Here is a 9,730-nt window from a genome sequence, read left to right on the forward strand (position 1 = left end):
CCTATTATAGTTCGCACACACAATTTTGTTAACCATGCGGCGCGAGAGAGCGTAACACTATCCGCGAAGCCTTGCGGGTACCGTAGGTGCCTGTCGAGGATGAGGCCATTGCGGCTCGCCCTTAGGTGTCCTACTCGGGATAGCGTCATTTAAAGAATGAAGGTCGGCACGACGTTAAAAAAAAAAAAAAAAGGGTGCAACACGAGGACTTCCCAGGAGGTCACCCATCCTAGTACTACTCTCGCCCAAGCACGCTTAACTGCGGAGTTCTGATGGGATCCGGTGCATTAGTGCTGGTATGATCGCACCTATTATAGTTCGCACACACAATTTTGTTAACATGCGGCGCGAGAGAGCGTAACACTATCCGCGAAGCCTTGCGGGTACCGTAGGTGCCTGTCGAGGATGAGGCCATTGCGGCTCGCCCTTAGGTGTCCTACTCGGGATAGCGTCATTTAAAGAATGAAGGTCGGCACGACGTTAAAAAAAAAAAAAAGAGGTGCAACACGAGGACTTCCCAAGGTCACCCATCCTAGTACTACTCTCGCCCAAGCACGCTTAACTGCGGAGTTCTGATGGGATCCGGTGCATTAGTGCTGGTATGATCGCACCTATTATAGTTCGCACACACAATTTTGTTAACCATGCGGCGCGAGAGAGCGTAACACTATCCGCGAAGCCTTGCGGGTACCGTAGGTGCCTGTCGAGGATGAGGCCATTGCGGCTCGCCCTTAGGTGTCCTACTCGGGATAGCGTCATTTAAAGAATGAAGGTCGGCACGACGTTAAAAAAAAAAAAAAAGAGGTGCAACACGAGGACTTCCCAGCACCCATCCTAGTACTACTCTCGCCCAAGCACGCTTAACTGCGGAGTTCTGATGGGATCCGGTGCATTAGTGCTGGTATGATCGCACCTATTATAGTTCGCACACACAATTTTGTTAACCATGCGGCGCGAGAGAGCGTAACACTATCGCGAAGCCTTGCGGGTACCGTAGGTGCCTGTCGAGGATGAGGCCATTGCGGCTCGCCCTTAGGTGTCCTACTCGGATAGCGTCATTTAAAGAATGAAGGTCGGCACGACGTTAAAAAAAAAAAAAAAAGAGGTGCAACACGAGGACTTCCCAGGAGGTCACCCATCCTAGTACTACTCTCGCCCAAGCACGCTTAACTGCGGAGTTCTGATGGGATCCGGTGCATTAGTGCTGGTATGATCGCACCTATTATAGTTCGCACACACAATTTTGTTAACCATGCGGCGCGAGAGAGCGTAACACTATCCGCGAAGCCTTGCGGGTACCGTAGGTGCCTGTCGAGGATGAGGCCATTGCGGCTCGCCCTTAGGTGTCCTACTCGGGATAGCGTCATTTAAAGAATGAAGGTCGGCACGACGTTAAAAAAAAAAAAAAAAGAGGTGCAACACGAGGACTTCCCAGGAGGTCACCCATCCTAGTACTACTCTCGCCCAAGCACGCTTAACTGCGGAGTTCTGATGGGATCCGGTGCATTAGTGCTGGTATGATCGCACCTATTATAGTTCGCACACACAATTTTGTTAACCATGCGGCGCGAGAGAGCGTAACACTATCCGCGAAGCCTTGCGGGTACCGTAGGTGCCTGTCGAGGATGAGGCCATTGCGGCTCGCCCTTAGGTGTCCTACTCGGGATAGCGTCATTTAAAGAATGAAGGTCGGCACGACGTTAAAAAAAAAAAAAAAAAGAGGTGCAACACGAGGACTTCCCAGGAGGTCACCCATCCTAGTACTACTCTCGCCCAAGCACGCTTAACTGCGGAGTTCTGATGGGATCCGGTGCATTAGTGCTGGTATGATCGCACCTATTATAGTTCGCACACACAATTTTGTTAACCATGCGGCGCGAGAGAGCGTAACACTATGCGAAGCCTTGCGGGTACCGTAGGTGCCTGTCGAGGATGAGGCCATTGCGGCTCGCCCTTAGGTGTCCTACTCGGGATAGCGTCATTTAAAGAATGAAGGTCGGCACGACGTTAAAAAAAAAAAAAAAAAAGAGGTGCAACACGAGGACTTCCCAGGAGGTCACCCATCCTAGTACTACTCTCGCCCAAGCACGCTTAACTGCGGAGTTCTGATGGGATCCGGTGCATTAGTGCTGGTATGATCGCACCTATTATAGTTCGCACACACAATTTTGTTAACCATGCGGCGCGAGAGAGCGTAACACTATCCGCGAAGCCTTGCGGGTACCGTAGGTGCCTGTCGAGGATGAGGCCATTGCGGCTCGCCCTTAGGTGTCCTACTCGGATAGCGTCATTTAAAGAATGAAGGTCGGCACGACGTTAAAAAAAAAAAAAAAGAGGTGCAACACGAGGACTTCCCAGGAGGTCACCCATCCTAGTACTACTCTCGCCCAAGCACGCTTAACTGCGGAGTTCTGATGGGATCCGGTGCATTAGTGCTGGTATGATCGCACCTATTATAGTTCGCACACACAATTTTGTTAACCATGCGGCGCGAGAGAGCGTAACACTATCCGCGAAGCCTTGCGGGTACCGTAGGTGCCTGTCGAGGATGAGGCCATTGCGGCTCGCCCTTAGGTGTCCTACTCGGGATAGCGTCATTTAAAGAATGAAGGTCGGCACGACGTTAAAAAAAAAAAAAGAGGTGCAACACGAGGACTTCCCAGAGGTCACCCATCCTAGTACTATCTCGCCCAAGCACGCTTAACTGCGGAGTTCTGATGGGATCCGGTGCATTAGTGCTGGTATGATCGCACCTATTATAGTTCGCACACACAATTTTGTTAACCATGCGGCGCGAGAGAGCGTAACACTATCCGCGAAGCCTTGCGGGTACCGTAGGTGCCTGTCGAGGATGAGGCCATTGCGGCTCGCCCTTAGGTGTCCTACTCGGGATAGCGTCATTTAAAGAATGAAGGTCGGCACGACGTTAAAAAAAAAAAAAAGAGGTGCAACACGAGGACTTCCCAGGAGGTCACCCATCCTAGTACTACTCTCGCCCAAGCACGCTTAACTGCGGAGTTCTGATGGGATCCGGTGCATTAGTGCTGGTATGATCGCACCTATTATAGTTCGCACACACAATTTTGTTAACCATGCGGCGCGAGAGAGCGTAACACTATCCGCGAAGCCTTGCGGGTACCGTAGGTGCCTGTCGAGGATGAGGCCATTGCGGCTCGCCCTTAGGTGTCCTACTCGGGATAGCGTCATTTAAAGAATGAAGGTCGGCACGACGTTAAAAAAAAAAAAAAAGAGGTGCAACACGAGGACTTCCAGGAGGTCACCCATCCTAGTACTACTCTCGCCCAAGCACGCTTAACTGCGGAGTTCTGATGGGATCCGGTGCATTAGTGCTGGTATGATCGCACCTATTATAGTTCGCACACACAATTTGTTAACCATGCGGCGCGAGAGAGCGTAACACTATCCGCGAAGCCTTGCGGGTACCGTAGGTGCCTGTCGAGGATGAGGCCATTGCGGCTCGCCCTTAGGTGTCCTACTCGGGATAGCGTCATTTAAAGAATGAAGGTCGGCACGACGTTAAAAAAAAAAAAAAGAGGTGCAACACGAGGACTTCCCAGGAGGTCACCCATCCTAGTACTACTCTCGCCCAAGCACGCTTAACTGCGGAGTTCTGATGGGATCCGGTGCATTAGTGCTGGTATGATCGCACCTATTATAGTTCGCACACACAATTTTGTTAACCATGCGGCGCGAGAGAGCGTAACACTATCTGCGAAGCCTTGCGGGTACCGTAGGTGCCTGTCGAGGATGAGGCCATTGCGGCTCGCCCTTAGGTGTCCTACTCGGGATAGCGTCATTTAAAGAATGAAGGTCGGCACGACGTTAAAAAAAAAAAAAAGAGGTGCAACACGAGGACTTCCCAGGAGGTCACCCATCCTAGTACTATCTCGCCCAAGCACGCTTAACTGCGGAGTTCTGATGGGATCCGGTGCATTAGTGCTGGTATGATCGCACCTATTATAGTTCGCACACACAATTTTGTTAACCATGCGGCGCGAGAGAGCGTAACACTATCCGCGAAGCCTTGCGGGTACCGTAGGTGCCTGTCGAGGATGAGGCCATTGCGGCTCGCCCTTAGGTGTCCTACTCGGGATAGCGTCATTTAAAGAATGAAGGTCGGCACGACGTTAAAAAAAAAAAAAAGAGGTGCAACACGAGGACTTCCCAGGAGGTCACCCATCCTAGTACTACTCTCGCCCAAGCACGCTTAACTGCGGAGTTCTGATGGGATCCGGTGCATTAGTGCTGGTATGATCGCACCTATTATAGTTCGCACACAATTTTGTTAACCATGCGGCGCGAGAGAGCGTAACACTATCCGCGAAGCCTTGCGGGTACCGTAGGTGCCTGTCGAGGATGAGGCCATTGCGGCTCGCCCTTAGGTGTCCTACTCGGGATAGCGTCATTTAAAGAATGAAGGTCGGCACGACGTTAAAAAAAAAAAAAAAGAGGTGCAACACGAGGACTTCCCAGGAGGTCACCCATCCTAGTACTCTCGCCCAAGCACGCTTAACTGCGGAGTTCTGATGGGATCCGGTGCATTAGTGCTGGTATGATCGCACCTATTATAGTTCGCACACACAATTTTGTTAACCATGCGGCGCGAGAGAGCGTAACACTATCCGCGAAGCCTTGCGGGTACCGTAGGTGCCTGTCGAGGATGAGGCCATTGCGGCTCGCCCTTAGGTGTCCTACTCGGGATAGCGTCATTTAAAGAATGAAGGTCGGCACGACGTTAAAAAAAAAAAAAAAGAGGTGCAACACGAGGACTTCCCAGGAGGTCACCCATCCTAGTACTACTCTCGCCCAAGCACGCTTAACTGCGGAGTTCTGATGGGATCCGGTGCATTAGTGCTGGTATGATCGCACCTATTATAGTTCGCACACAATTTTGTTAACCATGCGGCGCGAGAGAGCGTAACACTATCCGCGAAGCCTTGCGGGTACCGTAGGTGCCTGTCGAGGATGAGGCCATTGCGGCTCGCCCTTAGGTGTCCTACTCGGGATAGCGTCATTTAAAGAATGAAGGTCGGCACGACGTTAAAAAAAAAAAAAAAGAGGTGCAACACGAGGACTTCCCAGGAGGTCACCCATCCTAGTACTACTTCTCGCCCAAGCACGCTTAACTGCGGAGTTCTGATGGGATCCGGTGCATTAGTGCTGGTATGATCGCACCTATTATAGTTCGCACACACAATTTTGTTAACCATGCGGCGCGAGAGAGCGTAACACTATCCGCGAAGCCTTGCGGGTACCGTAGGTGCCTGTCGAGGATGAGGCCATTGCGGCTCGCCCTTAGGTGTCCTACTCGGGATAGCGTCATTTAAAGAATGAAGGTCGGCACGACGTTAAAAAAAAAAAAAAAGAGGTGCAACACGAGGACTTCCCAGGAGGTCACCCATCCTAGTACTCTCGCCCAAGCACGCTTAACTGCGGAGTTCTGATGGGATCCGGTGCATTAGTGCTGGTATGATCGCACCTATTATAGTTCGCACACACAATTTTGTTAACCATGCGGCGCGAGAGAGCGTAACACTATCTGCGAAGCCTTGCGGGTACCGTAGGTGCCTGTCGAGGATGAGGCCATTGCGGCTCGCCCTTAGGTGTCCTACTCGGGATAGCGTCATTTAAAGAATGAAGGTCGGCACGACGTTAAAAAAAAAAAAAAGAGGTGCAACACGAGGACTTCCCAGGAGGTCACCCATCCTAGTACTACTCTCGCCCAAGCACGCTTAACTGCGGAGTTCTGATGGGATCCGGTGCATTAGTGCTGGTATGATCGCACCTATTATAGTTCGCACACACAATTTTGTTAACCATGCGGCGCGAGAGAGCGTAACACTATCTGCGAAGCCTTGCGGGTACCGTAGGTGCCTGTCGAGGATGAGGCCATTGCGGCTCGCCCTTAGGTGTCCTACTCGGGATAGCGTCATTTAAAGAATGAAGGTCGGCACGACGTTAAAAAAAAAAAAAAAGAGGTGCAACACGAGGACTTCCCAGGAGGTCACCCATCCTAGTACTACTCTCGCCCAAGCACGCTTAACTGCGGAGTTCTGATGGGATCCGGTGCATTAGTGCTGGTATGATCGCACCTATTATAGTTCGCACACACAATTTTGTTAACCATGCGGCGCGAGAGAGCGTAACACTATCCGCGAAGCCTTGCGGGTACCGTAGGTGCCTGTCGAGGATGAGGCCATTGCGGCTCGCCCTTAGGTGTCCTACTCGGGATAGCGTCATTTAAAGAATGAAGGTCGGCACGACGTTAAAAAAAAAAAAAAAAGAGGTGCAACACGAGGACTTCCCAGGAGGTCACCCATCCTAGTACTACTCTCGCCCAAGCACGCTTAACTGCGGAGTTCTGATGGGATCCGGTGCATTAGTGCTGGTATGATCGCACCTATTATAGTTCGCACACACAATTTTGTTAACCATGCGGCGCGAGAGAGCGTAACACTATCCGCGAAGCCTTGCGGGTACCGTAGGTGCCTGTCGAGGATGAGGCCATTGCGGCTCGCCCTTAGGTGTCCTACTCGGGATAGCGTCATTTAAAGAATGAAGGTCGGCACGACGTTAAAAAAAAAAAAAAAAAGAGGTGCAACACGAGGACTTCCCAGGAGGTCACCCATCCTAGTACTACTCTCGCCCAAGCACGCTTAACTGCGGAGTTCTGATGGGATCCGGTGCATTAGTGCTGGTATGATCGCACCTATTATAGTTCGCACACACAATTTTGTTAACCATGCGGCGCGAGAGAGCGTAACACTATCCGCGAAGCCTTGCGGGTACCGTAGGTGCCTGTCGAGGATGAGGCCATTGCGGCTCGCCCTTAGGTGTCCTACTCGGATAGCGTCATTTAAAGAATGAAGGTCGGCACGACGTTAAAAAAAAAAAAAGAGGTGCAACACGAGGACTTCCCAGGAGGTCACCCATCCTAGTACTACTCTCGCCCAAGCACGCTTAACTGCGGAGTTCTGATGGGATCCGGTGCATTAGTGCTGGTATGATCGCACCTATTATAGTTCGCACACACAATTTTGTTAACCATGCGGCGCGAGAGAGCGTAACACTATCCGCGAAGCCTTGCGGGTACCGTAGGTGCCTGTCGAGGATGAGGCCATTGCGGCTCGCCCTTAGGTGTCCTACTCGGGATAGCGTCATTTAAAGAATGAAGGTCGGCACGACGTTAAAAAAAAAAAAAAAAAGAGGTGCAACACGAGGACTTCCCAGGAGGTCACCCATCCTAGTACTACTCTCGCCCAAGCACGCTTAACTGCGGAGTTCTGATGGGATCCGGTGCATTAGTGCTGGTATGATCGCACCTATTATAGTTCGCACACACAATTTTGTTAACCATGCGGCGCGAGAGAGCGTAACACTATCTGCGAAGCCTTGCGGGTACCGTAGGTGCCTGTCGAGGATGAGGCCATTGCGGCTCGCCCTTAGGTGTCCTACTCGGATAGCGTCATTTAAAGAATGAAGGTCGGCACGACGTTAAAAAAAAAAAAAAGAGGTGCAACACGAGGACTTCCCAGGAGGTCACCCATCCTAGTACTACTCTCGCCCAAGCACGCTTAACTGCGGAGTTCTGATGGGATCCGGTGCATTAGTGCTGGTATGATCGCACCTATTATAGTTCGCACACACAATTTTGTTAACCATGCGGCGCGAGAGAGCGTAACACTATCTGCGAAGCCTTGCGGGTACCGTAGGTGCCTGTCGAGGATGAGGCCATTGCGGCTCGCCCTTAGGTGTCCTACTCGGGATAGCGTCATTTAAAGAATGAAGGTCGGCACGACGTTAAAAAAAAAAAAAGGGTGCAACACGAGGACTTCCCAGGAGGTCACCCATCCTAGTACTACTTCTCGCCCAAGCACGCTTAACTGCGGAGTTCTGATGGGATCCGGTGCATTAGTGCTGGTATGATCGCACCTATTATAGTTCGCACACACAATTTTGTTAACCATGCGGCGCGAGAGAGCGTAACACTATCCGCGAAGCCTTGCGGGTACCGTAGGTGCCTGTCGAGGATGAGGCCATTGCGGCTCGCCCTTAGGTGTCCTACTCGGGATAGCGTCATTTAAAGAATGAAGGTCGGCACGACGTTAAAAAAAAAAAAAAAAGAGGTGCAACACGAGGACTTCCCAGGAGGTCACCCATCCTAGTACTACTCTCGCCCAAGCACGCTTAACTGCGGAGTTCTGATGGGATCCGGTGCATTAGTGCTGGTATGATCGCACCTATTATAGTTCGCACACACAATTTTGTTAACCATGCGGCGCGAGAGAGCGTAACACTATCCGCGAAGCCTTGCGGGTACCGTAGGTGCCTGTCGAGGATGAGGCCATTGCGGCTCGCCCTTAGGTGTCCTACTCGGGATAGCGTCATTTAAAGAATGAAGGTCGGCACGACGTTAAAAAAAAAAAAAAAGAGGTGCAACACGAGGACTTCCCAGGAGGTCACCCATCCTAGTACTACTCTCGCCCAAGCACGCTTAACTGCGGAGTTCTGATGGGATCCGGTGCATTAGTGCTGGTATGATCGCACCTATTATAGTTCGCACACACAATTTTGTTAACCATGCGCGAGAGAGCGTAACACTATCTGCGAAGCCTTGCGGGTACCGTAGGTGCCTGTCGAGGATGAGGCCATTGCGGCTCGCCCTTAGGTGTCCTACTCGGATAGCGTCATTTAAAGAATGAAGGTCGGCACGACGTTAAAAAAAAAAAAAGAGGTGCAACACGAGGAACATGGGCATCCGGTGCATTAGTGCTGGTATGATCGCACCTATTATAGTTCGCACACACAATTTTGTTAACCATGCGGCGCGAGAGAGCGTAACACTATCCGCGAAGCCTTGCGGGTACCGTAGGTGCCTGTCGAGGATGAGGCCATTGCGGCTCGCCCTTAGGTGTCCTACTCGGGATAGCGTCATTTAAAGAATGAAGGTCGGCACGACGTTAAAAAAAAAAAAGAGGTGCAACACGAGGACTTCCCAGGAGGTCACCCATCCTAGTACTATCTCGCCCAAGCACGCTTAACTGCGGAGTTCTGATGGGATCCGGTGCATTAGTGCTGGTATGATCGCACCTATTATAGTTCGCACACACAATTTTGTTAACCATGCGGCGCGAGAGAGCGTAACACTATCCGCGAAGCCTTGCGGGTACCGTAGGTGCCTGTCGAGGATGAGGCCATTGCGGCTCGCCCTTAGGTGTCCTACTCGGGATAGCGTCATTTAAAGAATGAAGGTCGGCACGACGTTAAAAAAAAAAAAAAAGAGGTGCAACACGAGGACTTCCCAGGAGGTCACCCATCCTAGTACTACTCTCGCCCAAGCACGCTTAACTGCGGAGTTCTGATGGGATCCGGTGCATTAGTGCTGGTATGATCGCACCTATTATAGTTCGCACACACAATTTTGTTAACCATGCGGCGCGAGAGAGCGTAACACTATCCGCGAAGCCTTGCGGGTACCGTAGGTGCCTGTCGAGGATGAGGCCATTGCGGCTCGCCCTTAGGTGTCCTACTCGGATAGCGTCATTTAAAGAATGAAGGTCGGCACGACGTTAAAAAAAAAAAAAAAAGAGGTGCAACACGAGGACTTCCCAGAGGTCACCCATCCTAGTACTACTCTCGCCCAAGCACGCTTAACTGCGGAGTTCTGATGGGATCCGGTGCATTAGTGCTGGTATGATCGCACCTATTA

General features: G+C 51.3%; 31 non-coding genes across 31 annotated transcripts; all 31 read right to left on the minus strand.

Annotated features, from left to right (window-relative positions):
• Nucleotides 1-191: 191 nt before the first annotated feature.
• Nucleotides 192-310, minus strand: LOC114926260 (5S ribosomal RNA). Its single transcript, XR_003816703.1, has one exon. It is a non-coding gene; the product is annotated as a 5S ribosomal RNA (ribosomal RNA).
• A 186-nt stretch (nucleotides 311-496) lies between these two features.
• On the minus strand, nucleotides 497-613 carry LOC114926439 (5S ribosomal RNA). Its single transcript, XR_003816883.1, has one exon. It is a non-coding gene; the product is annotated as a 5S ribosomal RNA (ribosomal RNA).
• A 188-nt stretch (nucleotides 614-801) lies between these two features.
• Nucleotides 802-915, minus strand: LOC114926568 (5S ribosomal RNA). The gene has a single exon (XR_003817012.1). It is a non-coding gene; the product is annotated as a 5S ribosomal RNA (ribosomal RNA).
• A 187-nt stretch (nucleotides 916-1,102) lies between these two features.
• On the minus strand, nucleotides 1,103-1,221 carry LOC114926995 (5S ribosomal RNA). Its single transcript, XR_003817420.1, has one exon. It is a non-coding gene; the product is annotated as a 5S ribosomal RNA (ribosomal RNA).
• A 189-nt stretch (nucleotides 1,222-1,410) lies between these two features.
• On the minus strand, nucleotides 1,411-1,529 carry LOC114926997 (5S ribosomal RNA). The gene has a single exon (XR_003817422.1). It is a non-coding gene; the product is annotated as a 5S ribosomal RNA (ribosomal RNA).
• A 190-nt stretch (nucleotides 1,530-1,719) lies between these two features.
• Nucleotides 1,720-1,838, minus strand: LOC114926998 (5S ribosomal RNA). The gene has a single exon (XR_003817423.1). It is a non-coding gene; the product is annotated as a 5S ribosomal RNA (ribosomal RNA).
• Nucleotides 1,839-2,027: 189 nt separating this feature from the next.
• On the minus strand, nucleotides 2,028-2,146 carry LOC114926999 (5S ribosomal RNA). The gene has a single exon (XR_003817424.1). It is a non-coding gene; the product is annotated as a 5S ribosomal RNA (ribosomal RNA).
• Nucleotides 2,147-2,333: 187 nt separating this feature from the next.
• Nucleotides 2,334-2,452, minus strand: LOC114927000 (5S ribosomal RNA). Its single transcript, XR_003817425.1, has one exon. It is a non-coding gene; the product is annotated as a 5S ribosomal RNA (ribosomal RNA).
• A 186-nt stretch (nucleotides 2,453-2,638) lies between these two features.
• LOC114926494 (5S ribosomal RNA) lies at nucleotides 2,639-2,755 on the minus strand. Its single transcript, XR_003816938.1, has one exon. It is a non-coding gene; the product is annotated as a 5S ribosomal RNA (ribosomal RNA).
• Nucleotides 2,756-2,942: 187 nt separating this feature from the next.
• LOC114927001 (5S ribosomal RNA) lies at nucleotides 2,943-3,061 on the minus strand. Its single transcript, XR_003817426.1, has one exon. It is a non-coding gene; the product is annotated as a 5S ribosomal RNA (ribosomal RNA).
• A 188-nt stretch (nucleotides 3,062-3,249) lies between these two features.
• Nucleotides 3,250-3,367, minus strand: LOC114926279 (5S ribosomal RNA). The gene has a single exon (XR_003816722.1). It is a non-coding gene; the product is annotated as a 5S ribosomal RNA (ribosomal RNA).
• Nucleotides 3,368-3,553: 186 nt separating this feature from the next.
• On the minus strand, nucleotides 3,554-3,672 carry LOC114927002 (5S ribosomal RNA). The gene has a single exon (XR_003817427.1). It is a non-coding gene; the product is annotated as a 5S ribosomal RNA (ribosomal RNA).
• Nucleotides 3,673-3,859: 187 nt separating this feature from the next.
• Nucleotides 3,860-3,977, minus strand: LOC114926269 (5S ribosomal RNA). Its single transcript, XR_003816712.1, has one exon. It is a non-coding gene; the product is annotated as a 5S ribosomal RNA (ribosomal RNA).
• A 187-nt stretch (nucleotides 3,978-4,164) lies between these two features.
• On the minus strand, nucleotides 4,165-4,283 carry LOC114927003 (5S ribosomal RNA). The gene has a single exon (XR_003817428.1). It is a non-coding gene; the product is annotated as a 5S ribosomal RNA (ribosomal RNA).
• A 186-nt stretch (nucleotides 4,284-4,469) lies between these two features.
• Nucleotides 4,470-4,585, minus strand: LOC114926420 (5S ribosomal RNA). The gene has a single exon (XR_003816864.1). It is a non-coding gene; the product is annotated as a 5S ribosomal RNA (ribosomal RNA).
• Nucleotides 4,586-4,773: 188 nt separating this feature from the next.
• LOC114927004 (5S ribosomal RNA) lies at nucleotides 4,774-4,892 on the minus strand. Its single transcript, XR_003817429.1, has one exon. It is a non-coding gene; the product is annotated as a 5S ribosomal RNA (ribosomal RNA).
• A 186-nt stretch (nucleotides 4,893-5,078) lies between these two features.
• Nucleotides 5,079-5,198, minus strand: LOC114926403 (5S ribosomal RNA). Its single transcript, XR_003816847.1, has one exon. It is a non-coding gene; the product is annotated as a 5S ribosomal RNA (ribosomal RNA).
• Nucleotides 5,199-5,386: 188 nt separating this feature from the next.
• On the minus strand, nucleotides 5,387-5,502 carry LOC114926421 (5S ribosomal RNA). Its single transcript, XR_003816865.1, has one exon. It is a non-coding gene; the product is annotated as a 5S ribosomal RNA (ribosomal RNA).
• A 187-nt stretch (nucleotides 5,503-5,689) lies between these two features.
• LOC114927005 (5S ribosomal RNA) lies at nucleotides 5,690-5,808 on the minus strand. Its single transcript, XR_003817430.1, has one exon. It is a non-coding gene; the product is annotated as a 5S ribosomal RNA (ribosomal RNA).
• Nucleotides 5,809-5,996: 188 nt separating this feature from the next.
• On the minus strand, nucleotides 5,997-6,115 carry LOC114927006 (5S ribosomal RNA). Its single transcript, XR_003817431.1, has one exon. It is a non-coding gene; the product is annotated as a 5S ribosomal RNA (ribosomal RNA).
• Nucleotides 6,116-6,304: 189 nt separating this feature from the next.
• LOC114927008 (5S ribosomal RNA) lies at nucleotides 6,305-6,423 on the minus strand. Its single transcript, XR_003817433.1, has one exon. It is a non-coding gene; the product is annotated as a 5S ribosomal RNA (ribosomal RNA).
• Nucleotides 6,424-6,613: 190 nt separating this feature from the next.
• LOC114927009 (5S ribosomal RNA) lies at nucleotides 6,614-6,732 on the minus strand. The gene has a single exon (XR_003817434.1). It is a non-coding gene; the product is annotated as a 5S ribosomal RNA (ribosomal RNA).
• A 185-nt stretch (nucleotides 6,733-6,917) lies between these two features.
• LOC114927010 (5S ribosomal RNA) lies at nucleotides 6,918-7,036 on the minus strand. The gene has a single exon (XR_003817435.1). It is a non-coding gene; the product is annotated as a 5S ribosomal RNA (ribosomal RNA).
• A 190-nt stretch (nucleotides 7,037-7,226) lies between these two features.
• LOC114927011 (5S ribosomal RNA) lies at nucleotides 7,227-7,345 on the minus strand. The gene has a single exon (XR_003817436.1). It is a non-coding gene; the product is annotated as a 5S ribosomal RNA (ribosomal RNA).
• Nucleotides 7,346-7,531: 186 nt separating this feature from the next.
• On the minus strand, nucleotides 7,532-7,650 carry LOC114927012 (5S ribosomal RNA). Its single transcript, XR_003817437.1, has one exon. It is a non-coding gene; the product is annotated as a 5S ribosomal RNA (ribosomal RNA).
• A 185-nt stretch (nucleotides 7,651-7,835) lies between these two features.
• Nucleotides 7,836-7,955, minus strand: LOC114926480 (5S ribosomal RNA). The gene has a single exon (XR_003816924.1). It is a non-coding gene; the product is annotated as a 5S ribosomal RNA (ribosomal RNA).
• Nucleotides 7,956-8,144: 189 nt separating this feature from the next.
• On the minus strand, nucleotides 8,145-8,263 carry LOC114927013 (5S ribosomal RNA). Its single transcript, XR_003817438.1, has one exon. It is a non-coding gene; the product is annotated as a 5S ribosomal RNA (ribosomal RNA).
• A 188-nt stretch (nucleotides 8,264-8,451) lies between these two features.
• On the minus strand, nucleotides 8,452-8,570 carry LOC114927014 (5S ribosomal RNA). Its single transcript, XR_003817439.1, has one exon. It is a non-coding gene; the product is annotated as a 5S ribosomal RNA (ribosomal RNA).
• A 425-nt stretch (nucleotides 8,571-8,995) lies between these two features.
• On the minus strand, nucleotides 8,996-9,113 carry LOC114926270 (5S ribosomal RNA). The gene has a single exon (XR_003816713.1). It is a non-coding gene; the product is annotated as a 5S ribosomal RNA (ribosomal RNA).
• Nucleotides 9,114-9,301: 188 nt separating this feature from the next.
• On the minus strand, nucleotides 9,302-9,420 carry LOC114927015 (5S ribosomal RNA). The gene has a single exon (XR_003817440.1). It is a non-coding gene; the product is annotated as a 5S ribosomal RNA (ribosomal RNA).
• A 188-nt stretch (nucleotides 9,421-9,608) lies between these two features.
• On the minus strand, nucleotides 9,609-9,726 carry LOC114926371 (5S ribosomal RNA). The gene has a single exon (XR_003816815.1). It is a non-coding gene; the product is annotated as a 5S ribosomal RNA (ribosomal RNA).
• Nucleotides 9,727-9,730: the final 4 nt, after the last annotated feature.

The sequence above is a fragment of the Arachis hypogaea genome, unplaced genomic scaffold (genome assembly GCF_003086295.3).
Source record: "Arachis hypogaea cultivar Tifrunner unplaced genomic scaffold, arahy.Tifrunner.gnm2.J5K5 arahy.Tifrunner.gnm2.scaffold_32, whole genome shotgun sequence".
In the NCBI taxonomy this organism is placed as follows: Eukaryota; Viridiplantae; Streptophyta; class Magnoliopsida; order Fabales; family Fabaceae; genus Arachis; species Arachis hypogaea.